This window comes from Ptychodera flava, chromosome 18 (genome assembly GCF_041260155.1).
Source record: "Ptychodera flava strain L36383 chromosome 18, AS_Pfla_20210202, whole genome shotgun sequence".
NCBI lineage: Eukaryota > Metazoa > Hemichordata > Enteropneusta > Ptychoderidae > Ptychodera > Ptychodera flava.
In genome coordinates, this window is record NC_091945.1 from 39,813,034 (window position 1) to 39,833,390 (window position 20,357).

General features: G+C 38.0%; 1 protein-coding gene across 1 annotated transcript in view; it reads left to right on the forward strand.

The window, feature by feature from the left end:
• Positions 1–3,100: 3,100 nt before the first annotated feature.
• LOC139117578 (BBSome complex assembly protein BBS10-like) overlaps positions 3,101–20,357 on the forward strand; it is a 43,357-nt gene continuing 26,100 nt past the window's right edge. The window contains exon 1 of the mRNA XM_070680812.1: positions 3,101–3,402. The gene's annotated coding sequence lies outside the window, so the exon portion shown is untranslated. The remainder of the gene's footprint in view (positions 3,403–20,357) is intronic.

The window sequence follows — 20,357 nt, forward strand, 5'->3', positions numbered from 1 at the left end:
GTATGAGATTCGCTGGTCACCAGTTGATGCATTTGGAATGTTGATTTATTCATGAAAATGAATCAATGAATTAATTAGTCACGTGAGACGCAGTGATCAGCGAATGAGCTGAGGCGACTATTCACTTGATCACATAAGGGATGGACCATTAGACCTTGGGAGGGGGGGTGGTCACAATGAAATTGTGAAAATTTTTTTTTTACTATTGTAAATTTCTGAAATTTTTTTTTTCCAGTTGAGATTAGCTGTGCATTTTTTTTTTTAAGAGTAAATTTTCAGATTTATAATTTTTTTTTCGTTCGTTGCTGTCTGAAGATAAAGAGGGCAAACATGTGGTGCCAAGCACCACAAGCGGCCAAGCAAGCGGTCATTGGGAAGAGGTCAGGAGAGGGGTGTCCCCCTCCTGCTGTTGGAGCTTTTGAAAAATAAAGATTAAAATGGTGTTATTTGGTGGCACTTGGGGAGTATTTTTGCGGGGGGTGGTCAGGAGGGGGTGCCCCCTCCTACTGTTGGAGCTTTTGAAAAATAGAGATTAAAATGGTGTTATTTGGTGGCACTTGGGGAGTATTTTTGCCGGGGAGGTCAGGAGGGGGGTGTCCCCCTCCTGCTGTTGGAGCTTTTGAAAAATAAAGATAAAAATGGTGTTATTTGGTGGCACTTGGGGAGTATTTTTGCGGGGGTGGTCAGGAGGGGGTGTCCCCCTCCTGCCGTTGGAGCTTTTGAAAAATAGAGATTAAAATGGTGTTATTTGGTGGCACTTGGGGAGTATTTTTGCGGGGGGGAGGTCAGGAGGGGGGTGTCCCCCTCCTGCTGTTGGAGCTTTTGAAAAATAGAGATAAAAATGGTGTTATTTGGTGGCACTTTGGGAGCATTTTTTTCGGATTACACATCTTCCTCTGAAACATGGTCTTCTTGCTCCTCAGTAGCTTCCTATAGTTTTGAAAATTGACTTCTCTAGTAAGTTAATGCATGGGTGTTTGTACCCATCAAGCCAAAAAGTAAGAAAATGATCAATTATCTTTAAAAACCACCAGATTAGATTGATATTTGGCCTAATTATTGAAATTATTGAATTCTTTAAGAAAATGTCTGCCTAAAGCTTGACGAGTTGAGTCACGTGACCAAATCTGATATTTTCCCGCCAAAATTTACGTCTTTATTAATTTTAATATTCCAACCGTAACCCGTTAAATTTTTTTGATTTTCTCTGCACTTTTGGAAACAACATCTATCATATTCTTTCAAAAATACATGGCACTCATGAAACTCTATCTATACTTCTTTCTGACATTCAAAACATTCATGTAAAACGTCAAAAATATTGTATTTGTTGATTTTTGTGAAGAAATGTTATTCAAAATTCAATAATTTTGCATCTGCCAGTAGTTTTAACACAAGTTTCTATCCCATTTCATATTAATTGGTAATAATATTTTAAATATTTTGATGTTTAGCGGTTGGAATGTTCAGTTATTTGCAATATGCAATTTTGGCGGGAAAAGAAGAGATTTTGGTCACGTGACCCGATTTAGCTAATATATTATGATAAATTTCAACTTAATCAAATGCGAAACATATTTTTGGCAATTTTCACAATTTTCTGACCAGGTCTGATTAAAAAGTATGTTCAAACTGATTTTACATGTAAGTAAGCCTATGCCCATGCATTAACATACCTGAGTATTTTGGTTTCCTGGCTTCCCTTTCTACTGCATGGTGAAATGCCTACATTCACCCCACCAAACATCATGCATATCTCATGATTTACAATTGATTTTGACAAGCTGAGAAGCTAAAATAAGCTAAATAATATAGTGAAATTTGCATATTTGTATTTTTAGAGCAATTGTTGCCCTTTTTTGATCAAAACATCTATTTCTCTGTAGCAGCATGTCCAAATTGATTGGATGTGTGTAGATGTGTTGAAATTTCAATATTTGTCTTTTTGGGCAATTTATGCCATTCATGGTCAAAAAATCTGTATTCTCTGAAAGGGCTTGTCCAATTTCTTTGAAATTTGCTACACAAAAACGATTAACCATGCAGATTTATTCAGTATTTGCTATCGAGAAACTTTCAAAGTTCAACCCTTTTATGTGTTTTTGTGTTGGGATTTGTTGGATAGATGGCATTCTACATAGTGTATTGTTGAATGTTAAAACATGTGTTGCTGTTGTTATTTGAGGCTGTTTTTTGAGAAAAAAGAATTGAAAATGCCTTTTTAAAAGCAAAATAATACATAATGACTTGATATGTTGTTTTATCATTATTGACGTGTTTCTACTTGTTCACCCATTCTTGCATTCATCATTGAATAAAATGCTGTGAAAAAAATGAAACTGATGTGGCCTGCATCTGTTTACCTTGATCTTAAAAGGCAAATACAACTTTCTGTCTTGACAACCATACCATAGTTTCAATGTTTTACCTAGTGTACCTGCTTGGTTTGTACGCAGGAAACAAGTAGAAAACAGGCTCTATAATTTCATAATTTTCAAGTGATCAGAATACAAAAGTCCTGAAAAGATAAGATAATCACAACTTCCAGTATAAGGGATACAGTCACTCTAAATGTATAAATTAAAATTAAAAATGTGCCCGGAGGATGTATTAAAAATACAGAAAGTTGCTTACTGTCGGTAAAATCTAAAAAAAATTCAAGATTTTAAAGACATTTGCAGATTTTTTTTTACGCCTTTGTCTTCTTATTTTTTTTTATTTTGCAAACTAGTTTGAAGATTTTTTTTTCCCTAACTTTCTGCTCTGAAATTTTTTTTTCTGTTTTTGACCACCCCCCTCCCAAGATCTAATGTTCCGTCCCTAACTAGCCGTATTGATCACATAACAAATGGAATCATTGCGCACCCACCCTGTCTTCGACCATGCTACCTCCATGCTTCGACTGATGACGTTCTGATTCTGAGATCGAAGTTTTTTAGTTCAAGATTCAAGATAGAAATAAAATAATTTCTACAGCCTTTTCAAATCCAAATTATATTTTATTTATCAGTATATTACATCAAACTTTGAAAGTTCTGAAATTTCAATTTCGAATCTGCGTCTGAAGTTATAGGATCTGAGGTCTGAGATCTGAGAATCTGAATCTGAGGCGAGGCCTGGCTGAATCTGGAATCTGAAAAGTCAACTCTCCCCGTACCGTGAAAAAATGATAGGAGCTCGGGCTATGCCATCGTCCGCTCGCACGGCTCGTTAGCCAGACAGGAGTCTTCCACTAACTACGATTTCGGGAAGCATCCAGCTGCCCGAACAGCAGGCCTTGGCAAGCGAAGATGGGGCTATGCCACCTACTGGTACATGTTGCGTGGCACAACCGTTCAACAGTCATCGTGTACGATAGGAATATTACAAGTTTCAAGTCGCGAAACCGTTGAATGGTTACCTGTGAGTACTCCATTTTACATGATTTTACACTCTATTATCGCGGTCCCACGGACCGTGCCAATACATCATAACGTAACCCCGGCGGTGACACTTTCAGAGAGCACGGGTATCCAAGTTCGTTCCACAGAATTTCGAGATAGCCCTAATCTGGCAGGGCTATGTGTTACCGCGTTATATACGACCTCCTAGCTGTGATATCGCAGCGGTACTTGTATTGTGGCGCGTGTATCGAACACGCTCGGGTCATTGGGGTCATCGCCACTGTGGCGATGACCCAATGACCCGAGCGTGTTAGATATACGCCACAAGTACCGCTGCGATATCACAGCTAATGACCTCCCAGCTCTGCCGTGCAGAGCTACCCCTAATCTGGGATTGTTCAACAAAAAAGATGCTCTTATTTTGAGAAATATGGGAGAAAATAATACCCCCTTACTTTATAAAATCCAGGCAGGGCTCGAAAATTTTTCTTTAAATTTACTTGCCATAGGGCAAGTGAATTTTCAATTTCACTTGTCCGGAAGAAAAATTCACTTGCCCTGAATTTCAAATGATTTTTAGGAGTACAGTGTAAATGTGTACATGGTTTTATTCATGTCATTGTAAAGAAACAGTAGCTGTAACTTACTGATTTATTTTATAATTTTAGTTCCAGAGACCAGCTCTGGAACTGTTAGTTTTTGCTCACTTTCCTTCTTTCTTTCTTTCTTTCTTTCTTTCTTTCTTTCTCTCGTATTACTACCATAGAACATGCTATTTACAAATTTTACCTTCATTACCCAGAATGCATTGCGACACGCTTATGACGTCATCGCTCAGCTCGGACGGGTTTTACGGGCATTTCTTGTTGGTTCATTTATTTATTTTTTATTTTGCATTGCACAAATATCAAATTCAGGGAAAGACACTAAGGGTTATCCGATTGCCCGGGGCAAGTGGAAGTCGCGTTCGGGCAAGTGAACCTCCGATGCCACTTGCCCGACGGGACAAGTGCAAAAAATAATTACCTAGAAATCGAATTCATGAGAGCGATTTTCTGGTGAGGGAACATGGACTTAAACAACAAAAAATAATCATGTTATGTCACTGTGAACATTTCCATAAGATTTTTCATAAAATTGCATGAAGAGTTGACGAAAAGAATCATATAATCGCTGTCAATAAAATCCAGTTCAAACAATACACCGGTACCGGTAAATTACCGTACGCTGATTTTGCATATGAAAAGGCTGTTCAACTGGTGGAACGTACGTTCACCAAAGTTCATTGCATTGACTGTGAAGTTACGGTGTCTCACAGTACCGGTTTTTGTGCTTTGTATGAACGTTTATAATAATGTAAAAATAAAGTCCAGTGGTTAAAAATCACCACATAAAATTGGACTTTTACTAAAACGTACTCTTCAATGTTAACTTGTTGAGAGGGACAGTGAGTGGCAAAGTCAGTGGCAAGACCGCATCATGCAATGAAGTCATGAGCAATATTTGGTGTCAACGGGTCAAGTCTTTGAATTTTCAACAAACACTGACTTAATTTTCAGGTCAATAAGCCAAAAGTTACTTGTCCGTGGCGACCAACCTCTCTGTTTGTGAATTTTTCCATTCTAAAATGACTGTCAAGAAGCAATTGGAGCGAGTTTGACATCGAGAAATTCAGCTTTCAAGACACATTGAAAAACACCGACGCCTTAGGTTGTTGGTTTTAATTCTATTTAGTCTGCGCATGAGCATTAAAAAGACCACCTAGGTTATTAGAAAAACATAGGATACTGGTATAGTGCAATGGCAATCCAAACTTTATAGGGCTGGTGTATGATGTAAGCGCAGTAAAAACATGACAAAGAAGTACATTATTTTTCAGAAGCTTCAAAACATTCCTTTATAGCTACAGATTTTTTCTTTCTGTATAGATAAGTTAAAACTTTTAAAAGCAAAAAGACCTTGACGGTACAATTGAAATGGCTGTTATTTGTACATTAAGCCACAAGAAAGTAAACATACAAACATATGAACTGTTAGAATTTTTTCTATGAATATGAAAGCCAAACTAGCTGTAAATCTTGAAATTTGTTGACCTAAAAAGGCTTCCTATTTTCTCTGGTTTTCTTTATATTCTACCCATTTACAGGATATAGTCTTTTACTGCTTTACAAAACATTTTTTCGTGAAAAATTGGACAAGTAAATTTACATTTTAACCATTATTATGATTTCACACCATACTAAAAATAAAACAAAGCATGTCCCAGTTGAAAACATTCAACACTATGCATTACATTGGACTACTCTGTTGTTTCCGTGAATATTCAAATGCATATATGCCCGGTGTACGCTGGTTTTGCTATATTTGCATGGGGTGCCATTTTACGTTTGGGCACATATTTATTATTTTTCTTGTTCAAAATTGCACATGCAGTCTCACAGGGCAGTTAACAATACTTGTATTCCAACCCCTCAAAGAGCAAATTCCAAAAAACTTGTTTTAGTTCAGAAGTAAAATCACATAAAGAATGCTAAAAGATACAGGTAATGGGGCTTTAGTAATTAATGGAATATAAATGAGCCATCCAGCACTCTTAGAAGTGTGAAGAGAACCCTATGAGAATGTCTGACATTTTCTCATGATAACATGATAATTTTCAAAATAAAGTGCGTGAAATGAAAAACCAATGTTTTAGCTTTTTTCAAACACGTAAATTATTCTGGGCAAGTGGTTTTCCAATTCGGGCAAGTGAACTGAACCCCCTACTTTTTTTTTTTTTTTTTTTTTTGTTTGTTTTTGTTTTTTTTTTTGTTTTGATTAGGGCGCCACCATTTTGAACTAGTCCTTTTTTTTTTTTTTTTTATTTCAAAAAAGAAGAAGAAGCACAACAAGAAAGGAGAAAAACAAAAGGAAAGGAAAAGACAAAACCCACGGGGAAAACTACAAAAAATGAGTAATTAAATTTTACAAGTCTTGTAAGATTCTATCTAACACCTGCATAGAATCCCTAGTCTTACGGTTGTTGCTATTATATTCGAGAATTTTTCTATAATATCTAAGCTTTTCTAAGAGTACGGCCGGCTTTGGAATGATTTTGGCAAATCTACAACTGTAAATATATCTTTTTGTTAAAAGACAAATAAGATTCCAGCTCTGAAACAAAGTTTCTGTATTTGTGATCCCAAGAATTACTTCCTTTTCTGTAAAGTTAACATTACTTCTTGTGAAAAGAAAATTCCAAATTTGTTTTACTTGGGAACATTCGTAAAATAGATGTCTAATGGTTTCAGTCTCTTGGTTACAAAAAGTACAAGTCTCATGTTCAGAAAGGTTTCTCAGGAAAAGAAATCTGTTTGTTACAATAATACGATTAAGGACTTTGAATTGAAGGCTTTGAAGAGCCACATCATCTGTCACTTTTTTGGGTAAAATATAATATTTCGAAAAGTTCTCTTTACAAACATTGAAAATAGTACACCACTTCTCCTTAGAGGGCTGTGGTTTAATCTTGGCTTTTACATCTAATTCAAGATATTTAGCATACACGGTTTTACAAATCTGTTTGTTTATAATAGGATTGCGACTGAAATTGTCATCCAGCTCAAAACCTGAAACAATTGCCTTCTTCCAAACTGAGGGAATTGCATCAATAATACCATAAAAAGTTACATAATCGGTTGAAAGTTCATATTTTCTGCAAAAACTGGTAAAAGATAGAAAATTTCTATTTTCGTCCACAAGATCTCTTATTAAGTAAACACCTTGCTGTGCCCATGACTTATAGAAAATGACGTCATCGTTAACACGTATGGACGGGTTAAACCATAACACTTGGTGTATATAATCACTAACATTGCTTGGTGAATAAGAAAGTTCCGACCAGTCATAGAAAATTTCACTCCAAAAAACATACTTGTTGAGTTTACAATTGATTAAAGTCTTAATGTGATTTTTCCCAAGATAACGAAAGACTCTGGTGTCTAATTTCAAAAGGCTGGAAAGCAGATTCTTCCACTGACTTTTGCTCTCAGGGTTTAGTAGTCTCTGTATCCAGGCGTGCTTCAAAGATTTTTGAAAAGTCAACAGGTGGACCATATTTAGCCCACCATCAAGTAGATTTAAGCATAGTCTGCTCCTATTTATTTTATCTTTTCCACCACTCCAAATGAAGTTGTAAAAAGAAGACTCAAGCTTCTTGATCTGCGAAGTAAGTAAATTTGGGAACACTGAGAGGCAATGAGTCAGTTTTGGAATCGCTAACGTTTTGATAACTGTAATTTTACCAATCAGTGTTAGTGGACGCTTAGACCAACTTTGTAGAAGATTTTCAATCTCGGTAATGATTGGAGAATAGTTCAGATCGTATAACATCTCTAAATCAACATCAAAGGTACAACCGAGGACGGAGAAGGGCTCGTCCGTCCACTTTAATTTTTTATAAGGAATAAGGATGCGTTTACTATGTCTAGATGCACCTATCCAAATCACCTTTGTTTTCTCAACATTAATCCTAAGGCCAGAAACATCAGAAAATTTATCAAGAATATTCAAAACTGAAATAAGGCTATTTTCAGTACCATCTAAGAACATGAAAGTATCATCAGCATATTGCCCGAGAAGATATCGTTCATTATACAAAGTAATACCATGAACATCAGGGGAATTTTTTAAAGCAATTGCCATTAGCTCAACAACAATAATAAAAAGGTAAGGAGATAAGGGATCTCCTTGCCTTACTCCTCTACTTAGATTAAAGAAGGGAGAGAAATAACCATTCTTCAGGACACAACTGCTAGTATCATTGTAAAGAGTCGAAATCCAATTTCTAATACCGTGACCAAATTAAAAAAATTTAAAGCATTATCTATACATGTCCATTCAACAGAATCAAAGGCCTTTTCAAAATCTATTAACAGTAGCAATCCTGGGACATTTTGAACATTTGTCTGCTGTAAAATATCATAAATTAAACGTGTATTTTCACCAATATAACGACCTTTGATGAAACCCTTTTGATCAGGACTAATGATAATATTCAGAACTCGTTTAATACGAGTAGCGATAACAGATGCAGCAATCTTATAATCAGTGTTTAACAAAGTAATTGGCCGCCAGTTTTTAATAAACTGTCTGTTTTTTCCTGGTTTCGGGATACAGGTGATTACACCTCGACGCTGGGAAATCGAAAGTGTCCCAGTATCGAGCGCTTCATTTAAACATCTTACAATCAATTTACTGATATCCTTCCAGAAAAATTTATAAAACTCAGCCTGGAAACCATCACAACCTGGACTTTTCCATTATCCATATGTTTAAGAGCATTACTACACTCCTCCATCGTCAATAAGCCCTCTAAACTTTCACTTTGTTCCTCCGACAATTTGGGTACATCGTGGAGACGAAAGTCAGACATAAACGAGTAATTGATTCTTTAACCCCCTGACTGGAAAACAACTTTTTATAAAACGAGGCAGCTTCAGTTAAAATGTCCTCCTGGCTTGTCAAAATCGTTCCATCATTACAAGTAAGCGTTTCCATGGTTCTATGAATGAAGCGACGTTTTTCCAAATTACAGAAGTAACGTGTTGCTCTTTCACCATTTTGGATCCACCTCGCTCTAGAACGGAGGAGCACTCCTTTCATATAATACTGGCGTATTGACTCTAATTCAAGCTTTTTCTTTTCTAGCTCATCGGCAGTATCTTGATTTGAATGAAGATTTACCTGCTGTTCAAGACAATCTATTTCTTTCTCAAGTGTCTCTTTCCTTTTATCTCTTGTTCTTTTCAGCCTTGCAGTATATTGAATGGTAGCTCCACGAATTTTCATTTTGATAGTTTCCCATAGCAAAGAAGTGCTAATTGTAAACTCTGCAGAACTAATATCGTCTACATTACTATTCTTAGAATACGCTAATAAAGTATCATTTATAATATCTTTAACCATTTTTACATATTCATTATCGGTAATAAGACTTGCGTTCCACTTCCAAAAGCCCCTCCCCCTATCAGACTTGAACAGATTTAAACTCAAACAAACTAAAGAATGGTCTGTGCGGTAACCTGGTTTGATCACACAATTACTTGTCCGAGCTTCAATATCAGGGGTAAGAAGAAAGTAGTCAAGACGACTTTGCTTGAAAGGTCGTTTCTCACGCCAGGTGAAAACATGCTTGTCTGGGTGAAATGAACGCCATATGTCAACAAGATAATATTCATCAACTAACCCGTCAACAACTCGTTTAGCATTTGGGTTATTCATATTCATATAACCTTTAGTGTCCAGCTGATAGTCACGTACAACATTCCAGTCCCCACCACAGATAATAGACTCGTTTTCAAAGGAATCAAAGTAAATCTGCAAATCATTAAAGAAATGAGGATTATCGTCATTCGGAGCATAAATATTTACAAGAGTCAACCTTTTATCACTAACAGAAATATCAATAGCAATAATTCTACCCTCTAAATCACATTTAGTATCGTGGATTTTATATTCAAATGAGTTATTAAACAAAATTGCAACCCCACCTTTTTGACCAGAAGTTGAATTAACAATACAGGAAAATCCCCATTGTAGCTCCCAAATGTTTTTCTGGTCAGGAGGGCAATGTACCTCCTGGAGGAAAATTATTGAAATACGTTTGTTACGTAGCCAATTAAAGACATCTTTACGTTTTTCAGTATTGTTCAGCCCCCGTACATTAAGGGAAGCAATAGTAAAAGGGAGAGACATAGACTTCTGAGGGAAAGTTTCGAAACATAAATAAACGTGGGTAAAGAAGGAACCAAGAAAAGGAAAGAGGGGAGAAGGCCAAAAACGCAAGGAGGGAGAGCGAAGAAAGACAAGAGAGGAAACCGAACGGAAACATCACAAAAAACAAACAAACGAAACAAAGCAAAAAAAACCCAAAAAAGCAAGCAAAAAAGAAAAACAAAGGGCGAGGGCGAAAAGGACAAGAAAAGGAAGCGAAACAGGCAAGAGAGAGAAAAAACTGGAAACTGCCCCGATACAATCTAAGCCACGTGTACAACAAAGAAAAAAATCTGTGCAATATCTTTACCGATACAAAGTTATACTGTCAATATGAGAACGCCAAATTATCTACTGTGAAGTCTGAATTACGTGTCCATAAAGTCAATTTCGATGAATTTCACCGGAGAACTTGCTTTGCTTTTCTTCACAAAGGCCACACCATTTAGTGTCCACGTACTGTGCCATTTCTTGTCTTTTACCATCTTCCTTGCCGAGTGAAATATATCAGCGTTGATCTTTGTCAAGTTTTCAGAAATAAATAGGCGCTTTGAACCTTCTGGAAGACCGATTCGTGCTCCGTCGACATCCTTTAACTTTGTTCTGGACATGTAGATCAATTTGGCTGAATGGCAGGATTTGAATTTGGCGAGAAGGACCGGTAAACCTTGACTTTCTCTCTTCAATGGATGGCAAATGTCGAAGTCGCGTTCAACCAATTTGTACCCAAGAAAGCTGCAAATTTTCATCGCACATTCTGTTGATGTCTTGACCGACTTATCTGGCACATTTACTCCATGGATCTCAACGGAATATTTTCTTGTATATTGTTCAATTGTATTGTACTGTTCGTTTGCTTTTTCCACTTGCTTTTGGGCGACTTCCATTGCGATTTCCAAACTGGCAAGTTTAGCGGCATGACCGGCCGTAATTTCTTCCATATTTTCCAATGACTTACGAATGTCCGCAATATCACCTCGAAGTTCACAAGTTGAAGTGGATATCTTGTTACACAATTTTCTGTATAACTCTTCATTTGACATGTTTGACGTACCTGTGTCACTGTCAGGTGTACGTGGAGATGACGTGGCCATCTTAGTCCTTTTGTTGTCTGGGGTGGCTGCCACGTCGCTTCACTGGTGGAAGTCGCAATTCGACGATTTTTACGCTTATTACGTTTATGCCTCATTGAGACAGTAACGATAGCATCTTCTGCGTCGTTGTGTTGTTGTAAAACACGTTGTTATGAACACTTGAAGAGTACCGGGGTCAGAAAAACTAACGAAAAGACGGAGCGGCAGACAAACACATCTGCTCGCTCGGAACACCAGAGCGCCCATTTTTATGAGCCCCCTACTTGCCCGAAGGGCAAGTGGATAAAAAAATAAGTGTCTTTCCCTGAAATTGCGTTCAGCTATTAATAATTCTAGCTTTCTTTCTTTGTTTTTTGTTGCTTTTTGCTTTTTATTTTTCTCTAAATACTTGCCGTACGTGGCGCTATACTGTCACGCTGGTTTTCGCCCGAGTGCTCATGGGTTGAATGAGATTAACAATGGCGGCCGATACGAACGCTTCCCTCGCATAGAGATAGAAAAGTAGGCTTGGCGTAAGTTTACAAGCGCGGCTGGGCACATCGTGTACCTAGGCGACGTGGGTGTGCTCGAAAACGAAGATCAATGCAAAATTTGGATTCAAAATCGGCTGTTTCGGCGGAGAAACTGCCCACCGTATTTCTGAGGAGCCACCAGCGTTTTTTTCTATATCAGTCTGCAGGGCTGTGGTGGGAGGCCGTTTAACGCCGGTAACACACATCCCTGCCATGCAGAGCTAGGCATTCATAGTGAACTGTCTAGACCGCACCGGCATGCGTTGGCTGCACGTAAAAGCAACTCAACTTTCCAAGATCAAACAGTCAGTATCTTGTGAAAACAGCGACATAGCAATGAAAATTGTTTTAGTCAGTGGTAAAAACTCTTAACAGATGAAGCGTTAATTGCTTTTAATCAAATGAAAATACATGTTGCCTCTGTTTTCAAGTTCAACGGCCTAGGTCCAATGTCTCCTCTCGTCTGATATACATTTCCGTGCGTTGTCGCCCCCGTATGTATCTGTTGCGTTTTTACCGTAGGCATTTGTAATCTGTGTACTGTAATTCCCTGGACTGCCTTGCTTTTAGTTGTATTCTGTTGTTGTATCAGCCCTCACTATAGGTACGTGCTTGCATATTAAAATCCCAAGCACTCTTTCATTCTGCACCAATCTTCGTCATACATCTCTTTCCTTCCGCTGCTCTGGTCTCTGGAACTTCGCTTTTGCTTGCAAATGCTTTCTAGTTTGTCCTTATTTTGTGTATCAAAAATAATATCTTGTGTAACATGCTCAGTGTTTCAGCCAGCTTCAATTCAACAACATTAGCTCTGCATGGCAGGGCTGTGTGTTACATATCGCCAGAAAATGCCACCATTGCCGCACATTATTTCGAACACTGCAAGGTACATGTACAGTCCACGATCAGTTCAGTACAGGCTGAGTTAGTATGCCAACCGAACTGCACGTTTCCTCTGCAATTTTTCATAAATTGTAACAAAAGAGGCTTTAGACAGTTACCATCATTAGATTGATGTGTATTCAAGTATATACCATTTTCCAGGGCTGTCAGTGCTTTTCAGTATAGAAGGGTACTAGTGAAGAACAAAAGGGTACAGCCTTGTGCGGAGCTAAGTGGAGCAAGACGTGCACGCAAGTGCACGTGAGGGGGCAGGAGTAAATGGGGTAAATACGAGACCATTGGAGACAATTTGAGTAGATGCTATGTCATACGAATAACAAGTCATCGTTGATGATACAGTCCCCACTTGTTAATGGGTACTTTAATTACAAGTCCTCAGAGAGAATAGAGTCCTGTTCATTATAAATTAGGTCTGTGATTAAAAATACTCCGATATAGATGGGGCTTAATGGCCGAGAATGATCGAGTTCTATGGTGGTGAAAACATAAAACCAATGTAGGCCGCCATCCTAATTACAAAAGGTCATTAAATGAGTAAATTAGGAATTAATCGACAGGATGTTGCCAAGGATTTTTACAGATCACCAGTACCATATTTCATAAAGTTTGATGCAGTGCTTCTGGATATTCACCCTAAAAACAAAAATTCATCATGTAAATGCAAATTAGCAATTAATTTAAATGATACTAAGGGAAGAGGTCATTTTCAAATAGGCAGTACCGCCAATACCTCCCGTGGTATACCTCTAACCCTGGAGGGACCGGCAGTAAGGCAGTTAGCAGCTTTTTGCATGCATAATGAGACCGCGGAAAACCCAGTGCTTAGGGGCCATCGATAATAAAAGCTGACGCACAAGAAACGTAATTCCTTCGTTTTACTTGAAACCCCCTCCCCCCTCAAAACGAAAGTTCTTATGCGAAATATATTTCGTATTTAAAGGGGAAGTTCACCAAGGATGATTTTTACATATGTGGTAGCTCTGTGGTCATTTACCCCAGAAAAGCTATTTTCAACATTTATAACTTGCCCGATTTTTTACGAAAATGATAAAAATAGTACAGGAAGTTGCCAATGTAATTTGAATCATGGGAAAAAAGCCCCAAGCTTGGAGCTTGCATCATGTGATATGGAAGGGACCATCTTCGGATTGGTATGGCCCCCACATTGTCCACTCACAGTAACACAGTTGTAAACAGCAACACAAAATCTGACAGTGGGCAGTGTATTATAAGTGATTCATCGTTAATGCAAGGATACTCAGTATAAACAAAAGTTATGTAAATACGCACAGCCTGGTTTAAGCATGGGTGAGTGGACAATGGTGCCGGACCCATGGGAAAATGGTGCCTTCCATATCACATTATGCAAGCTCCAAGCTTGGCGCTTTTTCCCATGATTCAAATTACATGGGCAACTTCCTGTACTATTTCTATTGGTTTTTGTAAAAATCGTGCAAGTTATAAATGGCGAAAATAGCTTTTCCGGGGTAAGTGACCACAATGCTAGCACATATGTAAAAATCATCCTTGGTGAACTTCCCCTTTAATATGATGCCGTTTCTGACAAACCCACACACACCTCTCCGATCCGCACGCCCACGAAAAAATACCGGAAGTGCACATTAATTAACAAATGAGTCATTCCACAGTAAAGTGCAACCACTTTGTGACAATAAGGTCAAAAATTAAATTCATTAATCTGAATCTAAAAGTTGAGTGGGTGGACAGTACTACAGGTGTGTCATCTAAAAATATTATTTTTAAGATAAATAATTTCTTTGTTTATGGAAGAGGGCAAATTGTCGCGGCAACAGTAACGCGTGTAACATGGACAGACATGACATTGTATTGTATTTGATCACATGTATGCCATTGTCATCCCTGTGCCAAGTTTGAAAGAAACCCATTAGTCTACAAGAACTAGAAACACACTTCAGAAGATATTTTAATCTTAAATATTATCAGAAGAGGAGGATATCTGATGCAATGTTATGGCCACTAGCAACGTATGTAACATGGACAGACACTGGATTGGCTTTATACACAAATTGTGTGTTTTCCAATCTGAATAAATGTACTTGATTGATTTATATATGTATATGTCATGACGAAGTTACATACCTCAGAATTATGAAGTGAATTGTCATAAATATGCTCTGTGGATAATCATATAGACAACAGAGGGAAGACCCCTGTATTGTCTATGGGATAACGTATGTAACATTGGACAGACATCATCAGTTCTGTCCAATTTTTTCATCAACGATATGGGCATCTGAGGTGCATCAATAGTTGTAAAGAAAGCTTTCAGTAACTTTCTGATACAGATAGAATTGTAACACTAAAAAACAAATTAACATTATTCCAGGGCTCGACGCAAGGTCAAATCATCCACTAGCCCGAAGGACTAGTAGCAGTTCATTTTTAGTAGTCCTAAATGAAATCTACTAGTCCTGCTCAAGCAAAGTCAAATGTTGCTCTCATGTTGGAAAGAGGTGTATATGACCATTCTCATATTTTTTTTTTAGTCCCCACGGACACCGTCCGGGGGGACTTATAGGTTTGGTCATGTCCGTGCGTGCGTCCGTGCGTGCGTGCGTGCGTCCGTCCGTGCGTGCGTCCGTCCGTTCACGCAGATATCTCTGAGATGCCTGGAGCGATTTCATTCAAACTTGATAGAAGGATTACTTCATATGGCATACAGATGCACGTCAATTTGTTTTGTGATACGATCCAATATGGCCGCCAGGCGGCCATTTTATTACGATTTTTTCATGTACAGAGCCATAACTCAGGCATGTTCCAACCGATTTTATTCAAAGTTGGTACAAGGACATTGACCAATGTCATACAGATGCACGTCAATTTGTTTTGTGATACGATCCAATATGGCCGCCAGGCGGCCATTTTATTACGATTTTTTCATGTACAGAGCCATTACTCAGGCATGTTTCGACGGATTTTATTCAGAGTTGGTACAAGGACATTGACCAATGTCATAGATATGCACATCAATTTGTTTTGTGATACGATCCAATATGGCCGCCAGGCGGCCATTTTATTATGATTTTTTCATGTACAGAGCCATTACTCAGGCATGTTTTGACCGATTTTATTCAGAGTTAGTACAAGGACATTGACCAATGTCATAGATATGCACATCAATTTGTTTTGTGATACGATTCAATATGGCCGCCAGGTGGCCATTTTATTACGATTTTTTCATGTACAGAGCCATAACTCAGGCACGTTTCAACCGATTTTATTCAAAGTTGGTACAAGCTTATTGACAAATGTCATAGCTGTGCACGGCAATTTGTTTTGTGATACGATCCAATATGGCCGCTATGCGGCCATTTTATTACGATTTTTCATGTACAGAGCCATAACTCAGGCATATCTCAACCGATTTTATTCAAAGTTGGTACAAGGACATTGACCTATGTCATACATATGCACGTCAATCTGTTTTGTGATACGATCCAATATGGCCACTAGGCGGCCATTTTATTACGACTTTTTCATGTACAGAGCCATTTCTCAGGCATATCCGCATGTTTTGACCAATTTTATTCAAAGTTGGTACAAGGACATCGACCAATGTCATAGCTATGCACATCAATTTGTTTTGTGATGCGATCCAATATGGCCGCTGTGCGACCATTTTGTTACGATTTTTTTCATGTCCTGAACCATAACTCAGACATGTATCAAGCGAATTCATTCAAAAGTATTTTTATCACAGACCTAATGAAGAGGACTCTATCCTCTTTGAGGACCTGTAATCAAAGTACCGATTAACAAGTGGGGACTGTGTCATCAACGATGACTTGTTCACAAAGGTTTTTAAACCCATAACCAGAGGTCCATGTATCTTTCTTTCACGAATGTGACTTTGTTTGTGTACCGTCTATTTACTGTCTGTTCTGTGCTGTTTTGTGTCTATGTTTACAACTATTGTCTTACAAATTCTGACCTAGTGTTATTGGATTATGGATTGGTATGATTGCGATTATTTTTTAGTCCCCACGGACATCGTCCGGGGGACTTATAGGGTTTGTTCATGTCCGTGCGTGTGTGCGTGCGTCCGTCTGTGCGTCCGTCCGTCCGTTCACGCAGATATCTGAGAGATGCCTGGAGCGATTTCATTCAAACTTGGTACAAGGATTACCTCACATGTCATACAGATGCACGTCGATTTGTTTTGTGATACGATCCAATATGGCTGCCAGGCTGCCATTTATTACGATTTTTTCATGTACAGAGCCATAACTCAGGCATGTTTCAACTGATTTTATTCAAAGTTGGTACAAGGACATTGACTAATGTCATAGATATGCACGTCAATTTTTTATGTGATACGATCCAATATGGCCGCCGTGCGGCCAATTTGTTATGATTTTTTCATGTACAGAGCCATTACTCAGGCATGTTTCAACAGATTTTATTCAAAGTTGGTACAAGGACATTGACCAATGTCATAGCTATGCACATCAATTTGTTTTGTGATACGATCCAATATGGCCGCACAGCGGCCATTTTGTTGCGATTTTTTCATGTACAGAGCCGTAACTCAGGCATATCTCAACCGATTTTATTCAAACTTGGTACAAGGACATTGACCTATGTCATGCACATGCACATTGATTGGATTTGTGATACGATCCAATATGGCCGCCATGTGGCCATTTTATTACGTTTTTCATGTCCAGAACCATAACTCAGACATGTATCAAGCGAATTTATTCAAAGTTGGTACAAGGAGATTGACCAATGTCATACATATGCACAGTAATTTGTTTTGTGATACCATCCAATATGGCTGCTGTGCGGCCATTTTGTTATGATTTTTTCATGTACAAGCCATAACTCAGGCATCTCAACCGATTTAATCAAATTTGCTACAAGGACATTGACCTATGTCATACATATGCACATTTATTTGTTTTGTGATACGATTCAATATGGCACCGTGTGGCCATTTTATTACAATTATTTCATGTCCTGGACTACAACTCAGACATGTATCATGCTAATTTATTCAAAAGTGTTTTTATCACAGACCTAATGAAGAGGACTCTATCCTCTCTGAGAACCTGTAATCGAAGTACCCATTAACAAGTGGGGACTGTGTCATCAACGATGACTTGTTCATGCAAGACTAGCACATTTGCTTACTGCAAAATGTTTAACTTTGAATCATATATAAAGCACTAAAATGACCTGAATAAAATATCCTGTGTAGGAGGAAAGGTCATGAAAATAGCCTATTGCCATTAAGAATAAAATTAGACGTAGGGATTAATTTGTTGGAAAAATCTTCATAGCTCAGGTAGTGCACCACTAATTGGCAAAGAACATGTTTGTTCATGGTGAGGACAGATTTGTTTCACCAGAACTGAAATTCGTACAGCCATTCACAAATGTTCCTGTTTCAAATGTGCCTTCATATTTTTGACATATATCACATTTTAAAATTGACCAGCTTGTGGGGAGGACCTCTCATTTGTAATAATGGTTTGTGAAAAATTTAGTTTTTAATTGTAAAAATGTTGCATTTTACCATTTCATGTGCTTGTGTCTTTCATGAGTTTTTGCCAGTTACTGGTAACAAAATGTGATTAGCAATAACCAATGACTCCCAGAAGTGATTGGATACAACAGTCTGATACACCCATTTCATACGTTGTTTTTTTCACTACTGTTATAAGGTTCACTTCACTATTATTGCCCCAATAATTTACACTTTTCCACTAAAATGGCAAAACAATAAGTTGCTTGCACCAAGTTAGTATCTGAGAGGAATTCCGTCACCTGTACAAGCAGTAGCAACTTGCCATAGCACTGTTTTGGCAAGCTAGATGGCTCTTTTTAAGATCAGCTTCAATCAAGCTAGGGGGTCTTGACTATATATGGAGGTCAGCATGTGGAGACATTCCAAAGCAGGGTCAAGCTGGCTACGAACGATCTGAGGTGTTGTTTGGAATGCCCCTGAAGAAATCTTGAGACAAATCTTCTTTGAAAGGCAAGGATGCAGTGTTTGAGCAAAATTGTGGGGTTGCTCATGTTTTTAGGCGAAGTGATGAGCTTCAAGCAAACCAAAATGCACGACGTGCAGACAATTCTGTTTGATGCTCAGCGTTGAGCCATGTTTCCCGGGGCCATGTTACTGGCATGTACCGTACAATTTGATTCTACGTAGCAGGTAAACTGTTTCATTTTAGAGTTGGTGATCAATAAAGTTTGCTTCACTGTTTCACTGTCCAATTTGTTTGGGTAAAAGTTAGTTTATTTTTAAAATGATTGAGGCTTGGTTCATTCTTATCGAATGAGTGGCCCGGCGTCCCATGAGTTTTGTAGCGATAAACTTTCCTGGACTGCTATTGAAAAATTGCACTAGTCCGCAGGACTACCTCCGACTATATTTTTACTAGTCCTCTTAAAAATTTACTAGCCTCGGGCTAGTGGGCTAGCGCTTATGTCGAGCCCTGTTATTCTATCCAGTATTTAATTAAACTACAATTACTTCCACGTGCGTAACACCGGTAACGCGTGTAACAAGGAGGACGGACATCCTGCCATTCAGGTGCTCTCAGTAATGGTGGCCATTGGTTTATATTCAATTGCGCCATAATACATGAAATTTAGGGCACCCTCAAATGACAACATTTCAGCAATGTATACCAAAAGAATTTTTTTTAAATCTTGATTTTGGAAATGAGGTAACGCGCGTAACATGTGGACAGACACCTTCCAGAAATATTTTTAACTGCACAAGAACCCAAGCTTCAATAAAGACAGAATAAAGAATGTTACATAGTGGAAGATTTCATTGTTAATTAGTCAAATGTATGAGTGGTTTGTTGCAGCTTACAGCCTTCACTATATTTATTGTTCTCATATTATCAATTCGCATAGAGTTGGACAGACATAGTTACGTGCGTTGCCAATATTTTTTGGCATAATATTTGGCCCTTTCCCTAGTGTTTTTTTTTCCAAGAATAAATTTAGTTCGTAATTGCTTATAATACATTACTGCTTATAATAATTAATTGCTTATAATACATTAATGCATTTGAAATCAATTCAAATAGTATCAATATTGTAAATATCCCTTCCTAATGTAACAGGGGTACAAAATGTCACAAAATGGTGAGCAAATAGAGGCAATATTTACAAAGATAAAAATCTATAATTTTTGTTGAGCTGGACATACAGCTTTAATATTATTTTTTATATATGCTCATATGTAGTACTTACTAAAAATAATATCATTCTGTGTGAATGCTGTTATCATTGAAAAAGCTAGAGCTCCCAAATTGGGAATGTCAAATGTTGCGCTTTACTGTGGAAAGACTCAAATCTCCACTTTACGCGTTTCACTTTTTAAGACACAGAACATTTTCATGTATTTGGCACCTAGGGAAATGTTTCACGTACATGTTTCAAGTTGAAAAAGCATACAAGTTTCTATTTCACATTTATGTCCTTTCGTTGTCTTTTCTGTCTCCGTATTTTGTGGTCATTCTGTTCTCGATGAACGCGAAGGTAGTATTGCGTTCTCGCTGTAAAGTCGCAGTTCGTTCCATCAGACATCCGAAAACCACAAGTAAATACTTGTGTGGGATCTGAGTCTGTTGTCTTTCCCCTTTTTCTTGATTCTTTCTTTCTTTCTGCTTTTCTTTCTGCTTGATGAACTAGTAATTCGTGCC